The sequence below is a fragment of the Rattus rattus genome, chromosome 7 (assembly GCF_011064425.1).
Source record: "Rattus rattus isolate New Zealand chromosome 7, Rrattus_CSIRO_v1, whole genome shotgun sequence".
In the NCBI taxonomy this organism is placed as follows: domain Eukaryota; kingdom Metazoa; phylum Chordata; class Mammalia; order Rodentia; family Muridae; genus Rattus; species Rattus rattus.
Window position 1 is genome coordinate 18,530,360 of NC_046160.1, and position 7,247 is coordinate 18,537,606.

A 7,247-nucleotide genomic window follows, 5' to 3' on the forward strand; every position below is an offset into this window, starting at 1 on the left:
CTCCTGCTCTTATGTCCTCAGGCCTGGCTCACCCACACCCACACCTCCTGAGGTAGCCCCACTGTGCTACCCAGTTTAGGTGCTGGGCCCATCCACTCTCCCAAGTGCTGCAGCCTGTGAGGGGCTGGGCCAGCTCTCCTGCTCTCACACCCTCAGGGTTGACTCACCCAGGCCTTCACCATCAGGACCAGCTCCACTGTGTTATCCAGGTGAGGTACAGGGACCACTCTCCAGAATGCTACAGTCAATGAGGGGGCGGGGCTAGCTCTCCTGATCTCATGACTCCAGGGCCAGCTTTCCCTTCTACCACAGGTGGCAAGGGGGCAAAGGGAGGGTATCTCCCCAACACTGACATCACCTCATGCCAGATGAGTGATGGAACCAACTATTCAGTGCTCTCACCCTTGGGAACTGGCTCATCTGTGCTCCCTCCACCAGGGCTAGCTCTATTGTGCTGCCCAGAAGAAGTGTTAGGCCCACTCTCCCATGTGCTACAGCCAGTGAGGGCCAGGGCCCGCTCACATGCTCTCATGACTCTGGAGCCAGTTCTCCCAACTGCTGCAGGTGGCGATGGGCAAGGGGGAAAGGAAGGATTCCTCACACCCATGCCACTTCACAGCAGACAAGTGGCTTGGCCAGCCCTCTTGCACTCTCACCCTCAGGGCTGGCTAACCCACGTCCCTGCCACCTGGGTCAGCTCTACTGTGCTGTCCAAGAGAAGTGCAGGGCTCACTCTCCCAAGTTATGGCAAGAGATGGGGCCAGCTTTCCAGAGCACCACATCCAGTGAGAGGCAGAGTCAGCTATGTACAAGCCCAGAACATTTTTGTGGTGCTGTAGGCTGTCCCAACCAGGGACATCCCCGTGTTCTCTAGTGATAATATGAACCAAAAATATCAACACTGACCCCTGCCATTATGTAGCCACAGCCTCAGACATGGCCCTCAGTGGCAGCTCAGTTTGGGACCGTGGCCCTGGGTGGCAGGGCTGGTCACTGACAACAGGCTCCTCCTCTCCATCCTCAGTCTCCCATCAGACACATCCTGCTGCAGGCAGGCCATGTGACTGTCGGTCCCCTGGGAGACATCCTCAGTCTGTGCGATGTCTACGACCTGCCTGTGCTGTGCACTGGAGAGCAGGTCTGTGAGGGGCATGGCAGTCCACAGGTCTCTTTGGTGTCCTCCCACGCTGCACTGCCTGGATTGGATTGGATTTTTATGAGTCCTTGGCATAAGACAGATTTGGCCACCATGCCAGGCATCAAGCTAGGACGAACAAAGGACTGCCGTCTGCTCTGCCCCTGACTGGTAGACGAACACCACTGACAATGAGGTATCTCTTTGCCCGTTGTCATGGAGGTTGATCATCCGTTTTTGTTTTTTTTTTTTCTTTCAAGCATTGAACACTCCCACAGCAGAAGACAACTTCCAGGAGTCAGTTCTCTCCTTCCACCTCATGGGGTCCAGAGACTGAACTCAGTCATCGAGCTCGCCAGTCTTCACCTAACACCGAGCCATCTCTCCGGTCCTTGATAATGTTTTATGAGAAAAATCATCATGTGTACGTGTACCTGTGCGAGTGTCTGCCATGAGTGTGCTGGTGCCCGTGAAGGTAAAAAGAGGACACGGTGTCCCCTGAAGCTGGAGTCACAGGAGGTTGGGAGCTGCCTGTCATAGAAACGGAACTTAAGTCCTCTGGAAGAACAACGAGTGCTCCGCCCAGATTGATAAAGATCTGCTTCAAATAATTGAGGCTTCCACATGAAAGGCTCGAGGAAGAGTAGAGAGACAGCAACACCGACAAGGAAGAAGGCAAAACCCCCCGCAGGGAGGCGATTCAACAGGCCTGCTAAAGATCATTCTTCAGACCGGCAGATTGGAAGACCTTGATGCTGAAATGGACATTTGTCAAAGAACAGGTAATTAAGACTGCAGTTACGAAGGATCATGGCACCAACGGGTCTTCATCAGGATGCACAGACTTACATTTATGGTATTAACTGTTTCTGACATAATAGTTAAACCGAACAATTTTTAGTTTAAACAAAACCTGGGGGCATCCAGCAACATGGCTACTCTGGCTGAAATAGAGACACACCCTTGGCATATCTCTAATCCCAAACAATGAAGATAAAGTTAGTTTGTAGAAGGAAGCACCTTGGGCTGGAGATGGCTCAGCGGTTAAGAGAACTGACTGCTCTTTCAAAGGTCCTGAGTTTCAATTCCCAACAACCACATGGTGGCTCACAACCATCTGTAATGGGATCTGATGCCCTCTTCTGGTGCGTCTCAAAACTCCTACAGTGTAGCAACATGAAATAAATAGAAGAAGAGGAAGAAGAGGAGGAGGAGGAGGAAGAAGAGGGAGAGGAGGAAGAGGAGGAAGAAATTCAGAAAGAACTAGAAAAAGTGAGCTTAAACATTCTAGGCCTAGATAAGATTGTAGGGAATAAAAGATAATTTTTTAACGATAGCACATTCTAGAAGTGGGACATCAAACAGGACATCACCCCTCTTAATGTCACATGCAGTATTGCACTGGATAAAAAACAGGCAGGCTTGTCCGTTGTGTGTGGAAAGTCCATAATTAATCATGCTGCTGCTGCTGTGTCCACTCACGTTCTCGTGGTGAGGGGATCGATACTTCTCTACATCCAGCCTTCCCCAGAGGTACTCATCATTCGCATCTAGGATTAAGTTCTCTCGGGCCTTTGCTAATACAACAGGGGGAAATTATACACCAAAAATATTTAAACCTGTTCGCATTTTTGCAGTCTGAGGGTTGACCTCATGGCCTTTCCCATGCTCAGCAAGTGCTCTACTGCCGAGCTACATCCCCAGGCCTAAAAGACAGTCTGCAAATATTCATAGGGGCCGGAGTGCGGCTTAGTGAGAGAGGGCATGTTCAGCAGAAGTAAAGCTCTGAGTCTAACCCACAGCATCACCCCTCAGAAAGAATTTAAACACATAAACTAGGAAGCCCATGTGCTGTGGCAGGAATGGGGATCTAACGCATGTAAAGTGTAACTCCTCACGTCATCAGGAGAGAACATTCCCACAGCCACACTGGGACTGGTCACGCACGTCTGCTGTGTGTTCCCGGTGTCCCTCTCCTAGGTGAAACCAAGACTCTTCACGCCAAGCCCAAGCCAAATGAGCTGTTATGGAGGACCATTAGGCCATTCCAAGACTATGACAGCTCAACAGCCCGTTCCCCCTTGCGATGATTACAAACGCTGTAACCATTTCTGGTGGAAAGACTCTAAGGAAAATGTCCCTATGATACAAGCTAAAATACCCAGAGTGGTCATCAAAAAAGTATTTATTCATATTGGCTGACACAGTGCATAGGATAGACTAGCCCTGGGGACATTGAAAACGTTTAAGTTTCCTGACACAAGGATTTATGGGTAACAGACTAATGAGTAGCATGTGGATCGTAAATAGCCTTCATTCTCCTTTGGGCCAACAAGGAAGGGATCTGGGACATTGCTAACATTTCATACTGTGTCTAAATTTATACCACATAGCAAATTGGCTGTGTAAAGTAGACACAGCAAGTCACCACATCTTGTTTTCTTGATTAAACCTAGATGTTTGCAATGTCTTCCTCCTGGTCTCTCAAGATTTTTCTAAATACATCGGTTTGCTTCACGTTTATTTTATGTCTGCTATCCAGAATCTTCAATCCTTCCACACAATTGTCCTGACAGGTAAGCCAACAAGTAACCAGCAACAAAGCCAGACTAACTGAGCTATTGTCTATTGAAAGTCAGCTCTCAGTGGTAAGAAGATATCTAAGGTAGGGTCAACAACACGTTTAGAAAACCCTGTCGCCCTTACAGCTTCTGATGCACTTTTGGTGACTAATGTTAGGTAGCAGGAGAGATGGCTCAGCACCTAAGACACATACAGCTCTTGCAGAGGACCTGAGCTCTCTTCCCTGCACCCACACCAGTCTGCTCATAACTGCCACTAACTCCAGTTCCAGGATAACCAATGCCCTCTTCAAGCCTCTGTGGGCATCTATGCTTATCGTTGCACATGCACAGACACACACACATGATTTAAAATATAAAAATAAAATCTTGTCCGGTTGGTTGTGAGCCTTAGCCTTTAATGGCTGGGCCATCTGTCTGGAACAAAGATAAAATCTAAAAACCAAAAGAAACATACAGATCAACTTGGGAAAGAGCCACTGCTTTGTAGCACAATCACAAGCGTCCCTCAGAACAGGTTTTAGAACTGTTCACTCTATGAGTAATGGCCAGAAGTGAACATTTTTTTGAAGCACATTGCTTAAAATCCAGGACACACTCCCTTGGCTACATGCACTGAATGCCAGCCAGCCAGCCAATCAACAACTTCACCCAGTGAAAGCCCTTTTACAGATAAAGCTTAAGTTGAATGCTTATGCCTCTAAATCTACCGGTACTTGAACTCCAAAGCTCACGTATGATTAACAGTATGTTGTGCAAGAGGGGATTGCAACAGACCTGTGTAATTTTCCTTTCCTTCAGTGAGCAATAAATTCAGTTCTCTTTTTTCGGGTTCTAAATAGAGGTCTTGTCATCCTTCGACAATATATCACACAGTGTCGGGCCGGGCGGTGTGATGACTCGCTCTGCAATCCATCAGCTTTTTCTGCTCATACTGCGGAAGGAGGGGTTTGGTGTAACCAGGAAGCTCCACAAGAAGGCCTGGGGCCTCTGCAAACCTGACCAGAACGTTTCCAGGCTTTGTGCCTGTTCTCAGCCAAAGAGGGAACGTTTCCATTTCCACGGTCGTGACTAGCAAGCTCCAACAGGAGAGGGAATGGTCGTTTGAAAGTGTACCAAACGTCGTCAACACAAAAGGTAAGGGGAAAACCCAAGTCATCAAATCCAGCTGTGGCTGATCTTGCTCCAAGAATACAAGTCTTAGCAGCGGGTCAGCTCTTCCCATTTGAAATATCATTTAAGGCCACCATCCTGAGGCCTTATTCTAAAGGCGAAGAAAAGTACAATTTCCGGGGAAAATAACTGAGCAAACAACAGAACTGGAAACCAACACGGCAGGAGACACCTAAGCATCCCTGGGTATCAGTATTCCTCAAACTCCACAGATCGTTAGCATCGGAATTACCATAAGTGGGGCGTGGGAGGGCTGACCCGTGGAATAGTCATGCTGGAAGTTGAGGCAGGAGGATTGCTCCAAGTCCTGGAATTCAAGACCACATGGGCAACATAGTTGAATAATCAGGGGAATGATGTCCTGAGTTCCCACGGTCCCCGAGGATCTGTATGCTGACTGCTGGGGGAGGGGGAGACAGCCACAGGTAAGCCATCTGTGCTTTTATAATTAACCCCAATTAAACTCACTGGGGCAGGAATGCTAAAAAAACAAGAAAGAACTGGGTGGTGGCAGTGCACAACAGCAGTCCCTGCAGAGGCAGGCGGGTCTTTGAGTTCCAGGCCAGCCCATGCTACTCAGAGAAACCCTGTCTTGAAAAACAAACCAATCAAAATGAACAAGAAAGAGAGGAGGAGGAGGAGGAGGAGGGGAGGAAGAAGAGAAGGAAAAAGAGGAGGAGGAAGTAGAGGAAGAGGGAAAAGGTCACTGGGAGTGGGAGGGAACCAGAGAGGGAGGGTGACAGGAATGGACAGGTCAAATACTTTATACACAGCTATGGAATATCATAATAAAGCCATATATATGTATATATATATACACACATATACATATATACACACATATACATATATATATTTTTAAATAGGAATTGCCTTAGCAACCACTAAAACTATATGTCTGGGGTTGTCGATTTAGCTCAGTGGTACAGTGCTTGCCTAGCAAGCGCAAGGCCCTGGGTTCGGTCCCCAGCTCCGAAAAAAAGAAAAGAAAAAAAAAACTATATGTCTATACCCTGCATGGTTTTAAGAAATCTGCATGTTAATGAGTTCCTCAAATGTTCGTCAACACTCTAGAATTTGAGAAGGACAGATACTGACATAGGCCCAGTTTGGCAGAGCCCACGCGGCCTGTTGACCATGGGCAGATCCACTACAGGCTCCTGTTTGTGGCTCCTCTGACAGAGCATCTATGCAAAGTAATCTGTTAGCATCAATACTAGCTCATTAACGTGGCTCATGCCCAAGGGTACATGAAGATCAACAAAGGGATGTGCTGTCTGTCCAGTTTGTACCCTAAGCTAAGCAGGGGGTCCGATTTGCTCAACAAAGGCCTCTACCTTAAAATTTTTTAATTTCCTGACAGAGGATCTGATGCCTCTTCTGGACCCTATAAGTACTGCATGCACAAAACGCACAGACGCACAGATGCATATATGTAGGCGAGACGTGACTATGCCTTATCTGAGTAAGCAAACTTTGTAACCTCAGCCAACTCTACTGAAAGAAGGATATCGAATCAGATATTTCAATGTCTGTTCATTTAAAGAAGTGCTCCTCCAACCCCCAATCTGAGACAGGGTTTTCAGTCTAGCCCTGGCTGGCCTGGAACTCATTCTATAGACCAGGCTAGGCTCGAACTCAGAGTTCATCTGCCTCTGCCTTCCAAGTGCTAGGATTAAAGGCCTGTGAGCCACCACCACCTGGGTAAGAGGTGCATTTTTAAGTCGAAAGGTTTCCTGTGCTCATGAGAAGTTACTGAGGGCAATATCGGTACTTGTGTCATCCCCTCCCCTCTCCTCCTATCAGTACGATGGACACTTAAAATTCATTATTGGAAGAGTTCAATTATGTGTAGTGATTAATTAGGGGCAAGAGAGACAAAGCGTGCTCTTCCCCGTCAGGCTGTTTTTAAACATGGAGGATACCTGGATCATGGAGCTGCGAGGTTCGGCCAACAAGCAAACTCATAGATGCCTTGGTGTCAACAGTTTCTGTCTAACTACCATGCAGGACCTGGTATCTGAGTGACTTCACCCATTCTCTGCTTTCCCAACCTCCTAGGCTGTGTTAGTTTCATTCCCCTTGCTGTGACAAAACAGGCTTAGAAAAACGATTTAAGGGAGAGAGAGTTTGTTCGGCTCACAGTTCCAGACTATGATGGCTGCTGGGAAGTCAAGGTGACCACAGACACATTTCCTCCATAGCCAAGAGCAGAGAGAACCAACCACATGAAAACTTATGTGTGCTAACTGGGCCGTGTGTGTGTGTGTGTGTGTGTGTGTGTGTGTGTGTGTGTGTGTGTGTGTGGTGGTGGTGGTGGTGTTGATACCCACAATGGTCAGCTCTTTTCATCTCCA